This window comes from Struthio camelus, chromosome 3 (assembly GCF_040807025.1).
Source record: "Struthio camelus isolate bStrCam1 chromosome 3, bStrCam1.hap1, whole genome shotgun sequence".
Taxonomy (NCBI): domain Eukaryota; kingdom Metazoa; phylum Chordata; class Aves; order Struthioniformes; family Struthionidae; genus Struthio; species Struthio camelus.
In genome coordinates this window covers 18,859,128-18,875,894 of record NC_090944.1, presented here as the reverse complement: position 1 = coordinate 18,875,894, position 16,767 = coordinate 18,859,128, and the positions used below count along the sequence as shown (strand labels likewise).

Genomic DNA, 16,767 nt, shown 5'->3' with positions numbered 1-16,767 from the left:
TACTTACAAACCCCTGACCACTCTTTATTCATCCAAAATAAGATGTCTGTGGCTTCTGAGGAGGTAAAAACTACCTTGTGGCTTCTGTTTCACATATTCTTTAGAAACGCGTAATACATATCGACCGGTATTTCCCTACTTTTCATAGTCTCTGTTCCCTAAATAGGGATAATTTGTCTCCCAGCCTGCACAAAAAAAAATCTCATTTCTTAAAAAATAGTCTAATTCTTGATTTTTAGAAATGGATTAGAACAGAAAAACTGGATCTGGATCCCTGAGTCTCATGGACACTGTGAGTACTTTAGTGCCAAAATGTCCCTCCAGTGGGCTGGCTTCCTTCAACCTAGATGATAAGTAACTGAGAGTGGACAAACAATTCTATGTCTGAATACTCTAGATTTTGCCAGTTCCAAATCAAAAGCTGTAGATTTCTACAGCTCTTTTCTAATGGTTTCCTTAGGTCATGGAAGTTCAGGTCCCGTCCAGTCATAACAAAATGTTCACCAAACTGCTTAAGTTTTGCCCATCGCTATTTCAAGCAGAGAATAAACAGTATGTGTGATGCTTTTGGCACCTGCAAACATAGCAACATTACTAATAGAAAGACATCTGTTTCTGTTATGATGGAAAGATGTTTACATTATGGCAGATCTGCAAGTTCTACAGAGCAGAGTCCCTTTATTGGTAAAGTCATCATTTAGTTTTTTTAGCATTGAACATTTACTAGGGGCCACCTTGATCAGTAATCTGGAAGCCAGAAAAGGTTGTGGATCTTGGCTTCCCAACAGGCTAAGCTATTGAGCAGAAGTTTTGGCCGGGGAGTAGAATCCATCTTCCTCATTTTCGACAGCAGTGACTTTGGTAAATTGCAGGGGAAGAAGAGGTCTCTTCCTTCAGTAGCTCTCTGCGCTTGATTTGTCAGGTGGTTTAAATCCAGATCTGTTGCAAACTGAGTTGCAAACTCAGTTTCCACAATTCAGAGGTTCCAAGCTGATGTCAACAGAGGTCAACAAGCTGATGGACGTGGAAAGTATCTTACACTTGCACTCTGAGAGGCGCTGTTCAAAGCAGCAGGTTGAATAATAGCAGTGGAGAGAGGGGAAACTCAGGCTTCTGGGCACAGGAGGGGGAGGGAGAAAACCAAAGGCAATAAGTGGCCCCCTTACATGAGCAAGCAATCTGAGTGCAGCAGTGATGAAATGAAAAGTAAAGCTAGAAGTAATGATTAAAAACACGTGACAAAAAAATAGAAGAGGTTCTTCAGGACTGACTGGGTAGTGCTTGCCCTAAAGCAGAGGTGTCCAGCCAGGGCAGAGTCAGACCTCCCTCTGAGATTAATAAAATGTGAAGCTATTTATATGCACTCTAATATGAACCACAGCAAATTAGTCTGTAATAAACCTCCAGAGGTCCTCTAGTCCACCTCCCACCCCACTGCAGATTCAATTCTACCTCTGTCATCCTAAATAGATGGGTTTTAAATTGATTTTAAAAACCAGTGCAGGCAATCCTTCAGGCTTCTCAGGAAATCCGTCCTAGGATTTAATCTCTTTGTAGGTAACACATTTTTCCTCATATTTAAATTAAAACTCATTTGCTGCAACTTAGGTCCGTTATTCCTTGTACGAACCCCAAAGACGTGGAAAAGAATTTATTCCTTTATCCCTTGTAACAGTCTTTTATGTATCTGAAATCTATTTTCATGTGTTCTCTGAGGCATCTCTTCTCTATATTAAGACAGTTTTTCAGTCATATGTGCTTCCAAACCTCCACTCACTTTGTTATTATCCCCAGGACTTTTTCTAACAGGCCCTTATCTTTCTTAAAAGTGGCCCAAACTGGCACAGAATTTCAGGGGAGATTCCACAGGTACTGAATGGTAGGTCAAAATTTCTTCATACATCTTCATGTACAATTGATATTAATTTTTCATTTCAGAGAATCACAGAAAGGTTGAGGTTGGAAGAGACCTCTGGAGATCATCTGGTCCAACCCCCCTGCTCAAGCAGGGTCACCTAGAGCACATTGCCCAGGACTGTGTCCAGACAGCTTTTGAATATCTCCAGCGAAGGAGACTCCACTACCTCTCCGGGCAACCTGTGCCAGTGCTCTGTCACCCTCACAGCAAAGAAGTTTTTCCTCAGGTTCAGACTGAAATTCCTGTGTTTCAGCTTATGTCCGTTGCCTCTTGTCCTGTCGCTGGGCACCAACGGAGAAGAGTCTGGCCCCATCCTTTCAACACCCTCCCTTCAGATACTTGTCCACATTGATGAGATCGCCTCTCAGTCTTCTCTTCTCCAGGCTGAACAGGCCCAGCTCTCTCAGCCTTTCTTCATAGGAGAGAAAATTTCCTCAAAACAGCATGCTACTGCTGATTAGTTTAAAATAGATAAAACTTATTTTAAATATCAAAACTCACAAAGTTAATTGAAATGCTGTGCTCACCATGGATTACAAGCTTTAGACTTGGAAGGACTACAAGTATGAAAAGTGTCAGTTCTCCATTGCTGCATGTGGCTGAGTAGGGCAAATAGCTTTGAAGCATTCTGCTTGTTTGCAAACTATCTGAGGAGCACCGTGGTCCTCAGTACAGGTACACGTACCCTCAGTCAGAGCCAGTACTGCTCTGACTTCTGCTCTGGCTGCAAGCACTCAGGCTTGGGGCATCATTTCATGGTTCAAAATACCAAAGATACTGCATGCTCTGGGAGTATGTCTCCTATTTGCAGCAAGAAATTTTCCATCTAGGATTGGTTATAAAATACAGTTTTATATCCGTCACTGTCACCAGCAAAATTTCTGAAACCCCACTGAACAACCTCTGCTTCACCTAAACTTTGAAAAGGAGCTGAGATGTGATGATTTAGGCCTGGAAATTGTATTTTCTTCCAGAGCTTGTATGTCACAGATATATATGGGCATACGGTTAAAAAAGAACAACTTGTGAGTTGAGTGACAAGGGAAAGTCAACTAGCAGCACTTTGGGTTAAACATTAATGCGGGTCTCCTGTGAAGAGCTAAGTGCCTTTACACACGCATAAGAAGTTTTATCCTTCAATATAAAGGGAAAAGACCATCCAATTTCTTTGTATTTTTGTGTTTGTGATGAAATTTTGGGGGCTAACTTGGAGGACAAAGGCAATGGGGCCTTAAAACTAGTTTATACTAGTTTATACGTCGTGTTATCTGCAGTTCTGTGATTCAAACATGCTTTGCCCTGTTAAACAGCTGAAGCGAATTTCAGAACTTTAACTCTAACCTCTCGAAAAGGAAAGTTAGCACTGCAAAAGCGAATCAGGAACATTTCCAGGGCATCATGAAAATGCTAATGATGACGCTGCTCAAATTATTGTTGGCAAGATACTTCAAACTAAATCTTACTGTTGAAGAAACAATAAAAACAGCAGTACTAATCTATTAAGCGGTACTTTTTATCAACAGAGCTCAGACATCTGTGCATCTTATAGTTTGGGAAACTAAGGCAAACTGATAAAATTTGCCCTAGTCATTAAACAGATGGCAGAGCTGGGAGCAGAACAAAATAGAGAATTGAATCTAAGTAAGTCTTGTGCTCTAATCATTAACATGTTCTTATTTATTGAGTTAGGCATGTAAAGGATTCATATATTGTTACACTCATATTTTTTTTCAGAATAAACTCTCCATAAGATAAGAATGTGTGCACTCAATGCACAAGCATACGGTGAACATCAATGCCTTTAAGATGGGAACTGCTTCAAATAGTTTAGAAATGAAATCTACCATTGACGTTCCACCTTCAACAAATCTCCAAATTATTCATTGTCTAGTTGTAGGACTTGCTTTTTTTCTTTCATCACCCTCTCCAGCTCCCTCTGCCCACCTCTTCCCTAGCAAATTTTCTCTCTTTCATTCATATTTGAAGCCTTGAACATAAGGACAATTTGCATCAATAAATTAGTCATCAGTGAGAGTCACACCCCCAGCCATTCTTTTCATCTGTACAAGGACAGCCCCCTCATAAGCCTCTCACTCTTCTTACAGCTACTTGTAATTTCTGCAGTTCTGCAGGGAGCAGGCCAAAGATCAGGCAAGCAGGCAAGTCCTTGCATTTTGTCAGATGACATTTCAAGCTCAGAAGAACAAGTGAAAAGCTGTCCCAGGCTTTGTGTGGCAGAGCTTGCAAGGCTCCCCAGGGAGCTGGTCAGGAAAACTGGAGTAGCAAGGCAAGGCCTTGCATTTCAAGCAACCACGTGAAGAAAATTACAGCACAAAACAGCAACTATAATCAGCTACGCACAAAGGCCTGCATCATTTTAATGCCTGGTGAGCCCTCACCCTGCCTGTTACTCTGGGCGGGGGCACCTCGTTGTTCCCTCTGCATCCGTGAGTCTTCTGCGGTGTTCAAGGGCAGGAGACAAGGATGTGAGAAGAATAATTTGTTTTCATAGCTGATTATACTTGATCTCAGTCTGAAGGAACAAAGTTTTAGGGTGCAGAGTGGGTCAGTAAAGCTAAGATCAGCCCTGGAAATCTAACTGAACATATCAATTTTGAGGAAGGATCAGAGAATGGATTCTAGATAGCAGATGTTTGTTTGTAATATACCATGTCTATAGTGCATCATGATCTAGCATCACCATTAGGTAAAATTCTCCTGTATTGTCCTCACTATAATTAGTATCCTCTATTATTTCTGCAAGTAGCTCTCCTGAACATGTATTTCCTTTTACTTCCATATACTTATTTAAAATATCTCTTACTAAAAACATTGCATGTCAGTTAAAACCCAGGCGATCTTACATTACTGAAATCCAATCTATCTGCTCAATCCAGAGCAGAGCAGAGTTGAAAACACAGAAAAAATCATTATTTCTAACCAATATCAATAGATAGCGTACAATTTAAAACAAAATAAAGTGAAGGCTATTTATTACGGGCATATTCATTTATCACATTTAGAACTATTCTGTATATCAGGAAAAAATTTATGGCAAAATTCCCGTCAATATTTGAGAGGTTGTTCAAGATTTTGTCTTAGGACGTTAAACCTCGTTACCACAAATAGCCAGTCTTGATCTCAAATTTTCATCTAACTTACACGCTGGGGCCAGACTGACCTGTAGCCCATCACTGCAAACTCCCACCACTCCCTTCCAGCTGAGGCATGCCTGGTCTATCAGCTGAGAATCTGACTTATTGAGCAATACTTCATTTCTCAAGTAGTCCGTCTGGAGCAAAATAAGCACTTGAAGAAGAACTGCATTCATTCCACCTACATTTTGACACTTCACCTATGTTATTGTTCCAGAGGCATGCAACAGAAAACAGGGAGAAGTACGCAAGTCAGTAGTTGATAGTACCACAGAGCTGGAGGGGACCCTTGAATCATCTAGACATTTCTCTGCCCTGAGGATATTTCTGGTAGACAGTTCTGTAATCTCTTTTTTTCACGATTCCTGTAACAGAGACACAACAACCTTGTTGGTGACCTTTTTTTTGCAGTTTTTCACTATTCTTCACAGCTAGAAAAAAAAATTCTAATATCTAGCCTAATCTTTTCTGTAACATAAGCCCATTATTTTTCTTGTCTACCACTGTCACAAGAAGCAAACTTTTCCATTCTTCCTTATTGTACATCTTATATTTGCATCTTCCGTTGGTCATCTCTTCTCTGCTCTGATAACATCAGATCATTCAGCTTTACCTGATAAGTCATACTTTCTGGACTTTAAAGGATTATTGTTGCTGCTCTTTACGCACTTTCCAACGGGTCCGTATCCTTCATGAACTGGATGCAGAGCTCCTGCTGGGATCTTGCTAAAGACTGGATTACTTTCTCTCCACTATAGCCTTCTTCTGTGCCGATCTCCCAGCATACTTTTCGCACAGAAACATGTGCAAATTCATGTTCAGCTTGTGAAACTCTGTAGCCTTCATGATCTCAAATCTTTTTTTTTTTTTGAAAATTTTCTATTTATTTAATACTTCCCTATTTGACATTTGTGCAATTGACTATTCTTACCTAAGATCATTTATTCATATTAAACACTATCTTTTTTCCTTCCTTTTTTTCTTATAATTTCTTATTTCTGATTTGTCAACATTATTTTGAATTCAAATCTTGATCTCCAGGGCAATTAAGTTGTTAAAAGTCACTGCCAGCTTGGTATCTGATGCAGAAAAAGCGTTATAAATTTTAGTCTTATTAATATTATTATCAATACATGTTCAGCACCTTTTAGGCTGAAGCACCTGCCTTAGGTTATTCCACCCAACTCTAAAAACAGAAGCCAATAAAGACAGTAGCAATTTAAAAAGATGGGAATATTGGCTCAGCATTCCCTGACCATCATGGCTTCTGGGATAAGAAACGTCCAGCAGGATGTCCAGCAGGAAAGATACATACTGAGGAGGCTAAAGAGGCAGATAAAAGTCAGGAAAGCCGGACTGTTGATGCCTAGTTTACATTTAAAATAAAGCAAAAAACACACCACAGAATCAGAAACAAGAAGACTTACCACCTTAAAAAACTACAGGGGTGACAACTTTAATTCTGATCATCTGTTTCTCTCATTCCTTTGGCTTACTAAATAATAATGGTAGCAGGTTCTTCCAAACTTCACTAAGATAATTTTTACAGCAGGTTCACACATAAAGAAAATACAAACAGATGGCATAACATGGTAAATCACAGTCTGGCAAACATACAGGAAAGGGTTGTTCTCCCACGTTTACACTCAGAAAGATTTTAAGTTTAGAAAGTGGAGACAGTAAACAGGCTGGATCACAGGCATGCAAATGAGGAAACACACCTGATTTACATGGACTTACTGCAGCTCATCCACCAAACTGAAGGTTTTACATCAAGGTGAAAGGTAGAACAAGTCTGATACTAAGACTCAAAGTTAAGATGATGAGGAATCCTTTCCTTCCATTGCCACAGATGAAATATGTGATCTATTGAAGCCATCCAGCCTGTCCAAAGCTAACTCTCCCCCTTGCGTAAATTGAGACGCGCTCTTAGTCCCTTTAGTAAACTGCTTTTCTGAGCTGCAGATTGGAAGTGATGCTTGCATAACACTGGCCAAATGCTCATTCCTTTCAAGCTCATGGCAAAATTCCTCTGGGCCTCTTTGGCTATGTCGATACTAATAAATGTGCCCAGTACCACTCTCCGGTACTGCATCCAGCTGGCAGGAACAGCCTTCATCTACATTACTAAAGTCTTCTACTCTTTTAAATAGGATGGTCACATCCCATCCAAATTGTGCCAAGGTCCCTTCTGGCAATTTATGCTCACAGAAAATCAAGTTCCCGTGCCTACTTGACTAGTTCTGAGTAACTGTTGAGACAGACACTTGACCTATGAATTTTAATACGCAGTACAATTAGAACCATTAACTCCATCAACATTCCTTTGAAGTATACAGTTCATCTCCTTTTACAATGTTGGCAATTATTTCTATACTCAGTAAATATACATACCCTGTAAAATGCCAGCAGTGTTCAACTAGAACTTTATTTGATTTCTAGAGGAAAATGCCAGACTGCAGGGTTTCCATCTTGGATTCCTTTTACCAGGTCATTCTGCAAAACTGCCTTCACATACCAGGAGGAACAGCCTGCACGTTCTGGATTTGTGAACTCTTGCGCTGTTCAGGTGAGTAGTAAAATACAGAGGTTAAAATAAAATCTGATCCACAGCCAAGGAGGGCTGCTAAACTCCGGTAAAGCGTAAAGAGCTAAATTATTAAGACAAAGCAGGTTTTTGCACAGCATCGCCCACTGAGTGCAACCAAAATAGTGTAATCCCTGAGCTACCAGAATCAGCTGGCTATTTCCAAAAACCAACAGCAGCAAGAAAGCTATTGCATGAGTTCTTTTTGAACAACAGAAGGAAGGGTAGGAGAGAGGAGGGGCTGAGTGGGAGCAGAGCGGTTTGACAACTAATCTGTCATTTTTATTAGGCTGGCTCTGCAGACATTTGAATTGTGTTTTCCTCACTTTTTAAATAAAATGGAGAATGGTAACACTAACAACACAGTTCCTCATGAGTGACAGAGTAATTTAGACTTCATAGAGCTTCCTATTTCAGATAGTTTTAATTTATATGAGAAGGAACCTGCAAGAATGGAATTTGTGTTAAGACAAAAAAGCCCTACATGGTGCTGCAACATATCCGCCTGAGGGCACACGTAAAAGACTTAGCAGGAAAGTCTGGAAAAAAATAATGTCCTCCAAATACACATATGATTCCACACGTACATGCACACAAAATGACAGAGAAGATGGTGGGATGGTGGAGGCTGGGTGCTCTGTGGAAGCTATTTTCTTAACCCCTGCGATGGCCCAGCCTCCCTGCTGCACTACCCCCACCAGCTCTCCCCAGGTGCTGCACAATGTCATCCAAAGCACCAACAACAGCTTGAGTGAAAACAGCTTTCACTGAAAACAGGAAAGATAGATAGGAAAGAGATTAGTGCTTTTCACATATAAACCTTATGGTTGGTGACCAAAGCCGAAGACAAACTACAGAAGTGAGAAGAGGGGAGTGACTGCAAGGAGAGGCAAAAGCTAGGTGACTCAGAAGATAGTTTAAATCCATCAACAGGCAGCTAAGATCTGAACTAGTCATCTGCAGCCAGGGGAGAAATCACAGTCCCAGTGTCAACGGCTACAAATCTCACTGCCTTTGATGTGGCCAGTATTTTACTCAAAAGTTACTACCTAAGATTGTTATCTGGCTACTCACTGGCCTGTGTGAGACAAATTGGCAGTCTTCAGTGAGATCCTGGTAGACTAATTCCACAACACTACATTTGGCATTCATTAGCTGTCCTGGCCGTGGGGCTAAGTAGGAACAGTCAGAAAGGCTGAACCTCCATTTCACCCCTCAAAGGTGGTCTTTCCAGCACAGATTTGAAACCCATCGATAAATCAGTACAAGGCAGTGAGTCCTGCAGTGGGTGCATGGGGAATTAGGTGACTTCACCCTTGAAGAGCTCTGAACATTTCTTTTCATCAGCACTGCATATAATTATATACTCCTTGCAGATTGTTAATCGTATGCTAAAACTGGGCAAAAGAAATATTTCTTTTCCCTTTAGCCTTTCTAAATGTGGATAGTGCAGAAAGGAAGAGAAAGAGTCATAGTACCGACTTGAGAAAAAGCTGCCTAGCCCAAGAAGAAAACCTCAAGAATACAAGTAATGGTATATTAAATATTTGTTTAGCTCTTTCAATTTAATTGAGAGTTTTTTTGACATTCCCAGAAAATTTGACATTGGAAAAAACCCTGAAGCATAGGATCAATCTTCATTCCCAGGCTTTATTTGAAATTGACTGCTCCTACAGTGGCAGCAAAGAGATAAATGTTCTCCTGAAGCGCCCTTACTGTAAGTACAATGCAACCCAGGTAAAATCAAGTCAATCAATCAGCACTGCACTTGCATTCTGAATAACCTGCTACAAGACACTTTTAAGGTTTCAAATTTCCATTTGTCACTGCCACAGTAGAAGAAAAATTAACGTTCACTTCAGCTAAGTGGTGTCTCACTTCAGCAATGTGAAAAGCCTCTGAACTTCTGCTATTATTCTGACCTTGTAAGCAGTTTTCTGCAAGGTAAGAATTGGAAAGGAGGGAAAGAGCAGGAGTCACGGTGGTGCTTTCAACCTTGGAGACAAATGGAATGGCTTGATGTTATTAAAGGGATAAATATTAAGGGGATAAACAGGTGTGACGACCCCTAAAGCAGTGCTGCCTGTAGATTCCTGGTTCAGGTGGTTAATTTGGCCATCTTAAAGACGAATTTCACACCTGCACAAGACTAACTGTCTATAGGCCATGACGTAGATACGACAGTGTTGGCCAAAGACTGTTGGCTACCAAGTAAAACATTGATTATCAAACTGTGCAGGGTCAAACAGACGGAGGGGAGTGACCATGACAAAGCTTCTACTGTAGCCTGATCTTTGGAAGAGCAAAGGTTGGTGATGACTCATTTGTGAAATGGGGCATGAGCACGGCAGACCCTGAGGGATGGTCTGACACACGTTTTTGAGAGTGAGGAAGTTTCCTTCTTGGTGTTCCTCTCGGCTCGTGTTTTTTCTTGACCAGAAGTTTTAAGTAAATTTCCACTGAAATATGTTCCTCCATTATTTCAGAGAATCACAGAATCACAGAACAGTCAGGGTTGGAAGGAGCCTCCGGAGGTCATCATGCAGGGTCAGCTAGAGCAAGTTGCCCAGGACCATACCCAGTCGGGTTTTGAATGTCTCCAAGGATGGATACCCCACAACCTTTCTGTGTGAGCTGTGTCAGTGTTCAACCACCCTCACAGTAAAGTGTTTTCTTATGCTCAGGTGGAATTTCCTATGCTTCATTTTGTGCCTGTCGCCTCTCATCTTGTCACTGGGCAACACTGAGAAGAGCCTGCCTCCATCTTCCCTCCTCCCCCCATCAGATATCCATACACATTGATAAGATCCCCCTCAAGCTGATCCAGGCTAAACAGTGCCCACTCTCTCAGCCTGTCCCCATTTACCCTATTTATTTCACTTTTAAGCATGTGGTCAGGATTGTGCTGGGTCTACTGTAAGAGAGAGGCTTTAGCCCTGTAGGCAGTAATATAAATTCTCAAGCACATTAAATTTTCCGAATTATGTCCAGCAATAACACTGGAAGGAACCTCAAAATACTGTTGACTCCTCTGCCTTCAGCTTACTACTTTTTTTTTTTTTTTGAATTAGAATTCTTTTATACCAGAAAGTGCCTTGGTTTGATTTTCTGTGCAACTACATACAGTGCAAGTGTGCTAGATCCAATACTGCCAGCTCAGAAGAAGGTGCTCAGTGGGCCGCACCAAGGGATGCCCACCCAGTAAGGGAGCGCATCACCATCAGCTGGCTTCTCTGCTCAGGGTAGAGAGGCTATTTCCCTCTGTGAGCAGACCTTTTGCTTCTTGCAGATAACTCGTGGAAACTAATTACTCCTCTTTACTCAAGCCTTTCTTCCAAACATTCATCTGATTTTGAGTAGAAAAGTCCTCAGGGCGAAAAAGAAGACAATATAGCTCTACATTTTAACCACAATATTCTGATAAGGATATATGAAATTCCCATTAACATAGGAGCCATGTACTCCTTTGTGCTTTATTTTTTCAGTGACCAATAAATGATCGATAAAAGTTTTTCTACTGTTAATTTCCTCCTTAGTGTTACAGATACTTATAAACAAGACAATGATTTCATCAAAAGCCCACGTTTTGTATTTTTGTCCCTTTGAACGTTGACACTCATTTTTCCATACAGATTTAGAATTATTTTTCTAAATTCTTTTTTTTAGTATTTAACATATTTTATTCACTGAATACTTAATAGAGACATTCTTTAGTATTCTGCAATTTTGAAAAATTATTTTTGTAAGTTTGAAGAGAATTTTATGCTCAGAATAAAAAAATGCAATTGTTTCAAAGCACTGTTGATAAATATATCCATGTAAGCTGTGGTAAAATGTCCTCATCATTTTAATAACATAGAGACTATGCTGATCCATAATGCTGATTATTTTTAACTTTCCTTTTAAAAAGTCAGTTCCTAGGCACAACTCTCCTTGCACGCATTTGTTATGTCAAACTCAAGGCAAAACTGAATGCGCCAGCAAATTAAATAAATGTAATGCTTTAGTATTGTATTATCCTTCAAGGTAGCTACCTATCTCACTGTTAAATCATTATGGAATCAAAGTGCTGCAGTTTTTCTATGTGATATAACATGGTGGAGAAAAGCCTATGTGAAAAACAAATAATTTAATTCCTGGATGCAGCCCAGAGAAAGTAAGTATAGATAATAAAGATGTAGATAAGTATATAGATACTAAGTATAGATAATAAAGCAGGTCTATTCAACCTTAATTGGTTTTTCAGTTTCCCTCTCTGCTTCCCATAACTTAGCAATTGCTTTTCAATAGTGAAAGGAAATACTTAACAGCATAAAATATCTTTTACCAGAACTTATACATTAAATAAATTATTTTAATATTTATTTATTTTTTGCACATTGTCTGCAACTTCCATTGACAAGTTAAAAGGAATACTAAAAGAAGGAGCTGTTCTTTATCAGCTTAATACTTACACTTATACTATATGTTCAGCTCCTGCAGGTAAATTCAGATCATTCTTACAAAACTTAACCTCAGTTTATCACTTCTCCTGAACAGAAAGTCAAAGTGATCAGGACTAAGACGAACTTACAGACTACTAATTAATGAGGTCAAAATGTTATATCTTTTCACACATTGTCATGTAGAGGAGTTCAGAATAGCAGTGGCAGATTTTTCCTAGGCTCCCATAGTTTGAAAAATGTGAATTGTTGATTCGTCTCCCCTAGCAATAGAAATAGAAATATAAGATAGGATAGAAACATGAGCTTTCTGTTTAGCTACAACTGCAGTTCTCACCTCCAGAGATACAAAAAATGAAAAAAAAAAAAAAAGCATCCTGGATTCAAGCAGGATTATTTCCATCCACTATCATCTCATGTAGAATTATACAAGCCTCTGATAAGGCGAATTACTCCTAGGGAGTTCACTTTCTGGAATATACACTACTGAGTCCTTGCCAGACTAACAGGTCTGAGTCAGCCCTATCCTAATCATTTTATCCATAGCCTGATTGTCCATGTGCCTTATAATCTTGGACTTTGTTCAAAATAAATAATGGCAGTAACAAGCCACAGGCTGAACTCTCCTCTCAAATTTTTTAAGACAACATCTTCTTGCACAAGGCAAGTAACATCTGCTTGAGAATGAGAAAGAAATTCATAATGGTTGGGTTGGAGAAGAGGAAAATAAAGGCAGTACAATCAGGGCAAAGTCCTACCCTACTGAAACCAAAGGGATTTCTGTCTCAGACCCCAGGCAAGCTGAGAATGGGCTCCAGACCTCTCATTCTGCTGCAGCTCTGAGTCGGGCAAACTGTGAACCACTTCTACGGCTCCGTTTCTCCAATCGAATGCGATCAATACTTCCTGTTCCCTTTGTCTCCAGCTCATAGAATTGGAGTTCAGAAGCCTTCAGCACTTCCCTGGTGCTTCCTTAATACATGGACATTATGGTTCCTACACCATACCCCTCCAAGGAAGGCTGGTCTTCTGCATTTGGCCTATTAATATTTTTACATCCTGATATATTTTGCATAAACGTACAAAAAGTCTTATCATTAATGTCTTCCTCTACAGTAACCCTGACTATTTACCTCTGCTGACCAGATTATTTTTCAGATTAGAAACTCAGACAGAACACTCAGACAGAAATTATAGTCTGTCGCATACTTTCATTACTTGTAGGAAGCAAAAGACCTTTTCTGAGACAAGAGCACATTTGCCAGTGTCAGTGAGAACATGCTCTGCAGACAGGAGAGCACGTTAAGAGGTGTGTCCCATGACTTGGAATTTCCTTTTATGTTAGTGTTCTGTTGGGGGATGTCACATTTAATCAGTTTTAATCCTTTTCATGCTGCATTTTCATACATGGAAGTATAACAGAAAGTACAATGACATCCAATCGTTGCTGAAGTTAGAGTAAATCAGCGATCCAATTGCGCATAATTCATACTCACTAGATTTATTTCTTTCCACTAGAGAACGTCTATCAGAGCCAGGAAAAAATTTTATCACCAGGCTAAATTCATATCAGCAATTAAATAATCGTTTACAGAAAGGGCAATTTTGCTTTGCAAATAGCGCAATGATTCCCTGAAGCCCTTTTTTTTTTAATCCCCCATCCTTTTTCCCTATCGTGTCTTTGTACATTTTTAGTTTATTGCAGCAAACTTTTGTTTGCCTAGGTTTATAACTATCAGCTATCTTTCATATAAAAAAAAAAAACACACAAGCTATTTGCATTTGAGGTTGGAGAAGTATTTGTTTTTATTTCAATTGATTAGCTGTTAGCAATAAAACAAAACCTAAATAACCGAAAGAAGATGATTCGGACTGCAACATTCCGTTTTGCCTCTGGTATTAGATCTGGATGAGATAGGAGAAAAAAAAGCTAAATCTCCAATGCTGTTTTCCCTGAGTATGCTGAATATTTTTGCAAATTTAGTGATTTGTTAGAATAGGTTTGCAGTCTCTGAAGGGTTATGAAGAGATATGGGATATTGAAATGGGAGTAGGAGTGAAATGTTTTCTAAGGAAAGCACAGGACTGTGTGAACCATTACAACTGAAGAGGTTTCAGCACTAAGTCTCCCAGAGCTGCAACTACTCTGTCTCTGCCTAAAGCCACGTTGAGGTTATGGGGAAAACTATGTTAGCACAGGGAGGCAGCCTCTGAAGGGAGGGGAATCTAAAAATGGAAGACCATTTGTACATCATTATCTATTGTAAACTCATAATCCAGGCCATCCTTAATAAAAACATTGAGTTCATACAGACCTTTCTACATCCTCAGGAATGTAAAACTGGAAGGGAGCTCTGGATCACTGTGTCTCGCTTCCTGCTACTTTGGGCACCTTACTGCAAGATATCTTTTGTAAACTTGAAGAAGATCCCAAAATCCTTTATGGAGGAGGTCACTATCACAATCTTCATTTTACAGATGGAGAAACTCGATCCGTGGAGGGGTGAAATGACTAACCCATGACCACCCAATAGGCCAGTAGAAACGCTCAGAGCAGCCCTCCTTTTCCTGAGTGTACACTCTGTACTTTAATCACTGCACTGCACAGGGTCTTCTAGAGGCTCTTTCCAGATTGCAAAGATCAGTGTCCCACAACACCATTGCTGTTCATGCTTGCAATGCCTTGCCTTACTGATTTATGTTAAAAAGGACACAGCATGCTGCAGCAATATTGGAGAAATCCTTCAGCACACTTTTTTCTCTGGCATTTCTCGAAACACACAGTTGTTTCCAAAGTGACTGGCTTCTGGAAGCTATTGGAAAACAACATGAATCTTTCAGTTTCTGAATAAAACTTTCCACCTGTCCTTATGGATGCTGAAAATTAAAGAGTGCAATTTTGTCAATTACAACAGCAAATACCAGGGCCATTACTTGAGAGGGCCATGTATTAAATACAGACCACCCTAGAATGCCTTTAAACATGAGCAGGAAAGAGATTAACATTCACGAGGCTGGGACCTGCCAATCAGAGTAGGACTGAATGCCTGTCACTCTCCCTCATATTTGACTTGGAAGCAGCTCATATCAATATGTAGTCAGGAAATGGCTCTTTAATCACTGCAAAGTCTCTCCTGATTTTAAAGATTAAATCAACCACAGGCTGCTTAGGTCTTTTTTTTTTTTCGCTCCTCCAAGATAACTGATGATAGCATTTGAGAATGATTAGCCATGCCGCATGGCACAAGCATACAGCTTGCTCCGATTTCATGCCTTACAGGCCATGCTGTACAACACTGATCTCAGATAACAGGACATCCAAAGAGATCTGACAGACCTGTCTATGAATGATATATGGAGGGGAAGACAACTTAAAATATGGAAGGAAAATAAATTACCCAATATATTAACAATGACCTTGTTAGAAATTCCATAGGAAGGTGGGCCAGGAAAAGAGCAGTGTCTCCACAGAAAAGCCAGTGAGGCAGGATTCAAAAGCCGCCTCCTTGCACGGCAAAGTAGCAGTTATGCAAAGTACTACTGCTCTGGAAGGAATATGAAGCAGGACAGATACACGTTCCTAAAGCCAGGGAAAACTTACTAGAAAAATGGCTGTTGGGCCATTTGATGGTGCCAGCAGATCTAGGATAGCAGGCAACAGCCAGAGCAATCACGGAAGAGTCTTTTGGGAAAGCAGAGGAGGTAACAGAGAGGGAAGAGAGAGGGAAGCCACCCCCAAGGAGGGTGAAGGCAAAAAATAATATCTCCAGGTCAGAGGGAGAACAGCTGGCAGAGAGGGGGCTTGTCACGTGGGACTGCAACAAGAAGCTAGGGATTCAGGTGGGAGAAGAGGACAGCCAGGTCGGCCATTCGCAATGATGCGACATGTACTGAGGAAGGGAGGTGTGAGATGCATGGGAAGGGGTATCATGCGCAAACGTGCTTCATAAAAAAGCCTGCATATTTTTATAAGGGAAATCCAAGTTATTACAGGGTGAAGGAGGGGAGAGTACAGCCTAAAATTGCTGAGTGATCTGAATCACTAAATTCATCCAGAGAAGGCCCAAAGCTACCCTGGAGGCTAGTGCTTGTTGCTTGAGGTTGGAAAGGTGCATGAGGATTGAAGGCTGCTGCTACTCTGTCACCTGGAGAGTTGTCACAGGGACCATCCGTCAACCTCTACTCTTCTGCTTCTGAAGCAAACAGCAATCTGGTTCACTTCTGAGCAGAGAAATACTCCTCAGCCTGACATACAGCCAAATAAATCCTGTTGGAAATCATTTTTCTCGGACCCTGCGTTGCTCTAATAACACGTGTGCCATGTTTCACCTACCCTCCTCCACGCTTTTTTCTCCTATATTAGATTTACAGTGGAAACAAGGTATTGCTGTGGAAGTCCCTCACTCCACTCCTCTTAGTAAACTTTTATTCTTTCCATGACATTTTAATGATAAGCAAATGAATTATCAGATAAAATTTATTGTAAAAGCTTTTTCTTTTGCTGTGAGGGTTTTTTCCCATAGAGAATGCCTATTTGCAAACTTGATGATATTTTAACACGTTAAAACATGCTCAGCCACCTCATCTAAACTCAGAAAACATGCAGACAAATCGACTGCATTGTTTCACGTTTCTGCCATTCAAGCACCAGTAGGAAACGAAATA

At 40.3% G+C, this 16,767-nt stretch overlaps 1 long non-coding RNA gene across 49 annotated transcripts in view; it reads right to left on the bottom strand.

Moving 5' to 3' along the window:
• LOC104149902 (uncharacterized) overlaps positions 1-16,767 on the bottom strand; it is a 132,230-nt gene that overhangs the window by 50,180 nt on the left and 65,283 nt on the right. For 2 of the 49 annotated variants that reach the window (XR_011139991.1, XR_011140020.1), the window contains one exon: positions 5,343-5,438. The exons of 46 other annotated variants lie outside the window; for them this stretch is intronic. This is a non-coding gene — a long non-coding RNA (uncharacterized lncRNA). Of the gene's footprint in view, positions 1-5,342; positions 5,439-6,279; positions 6,440-7,467; positions 7,635-16,767 lie in introns of those variants that run through there. One more of the 49 variants, XR_011140003.1, reaches the window with a different exon arrangement.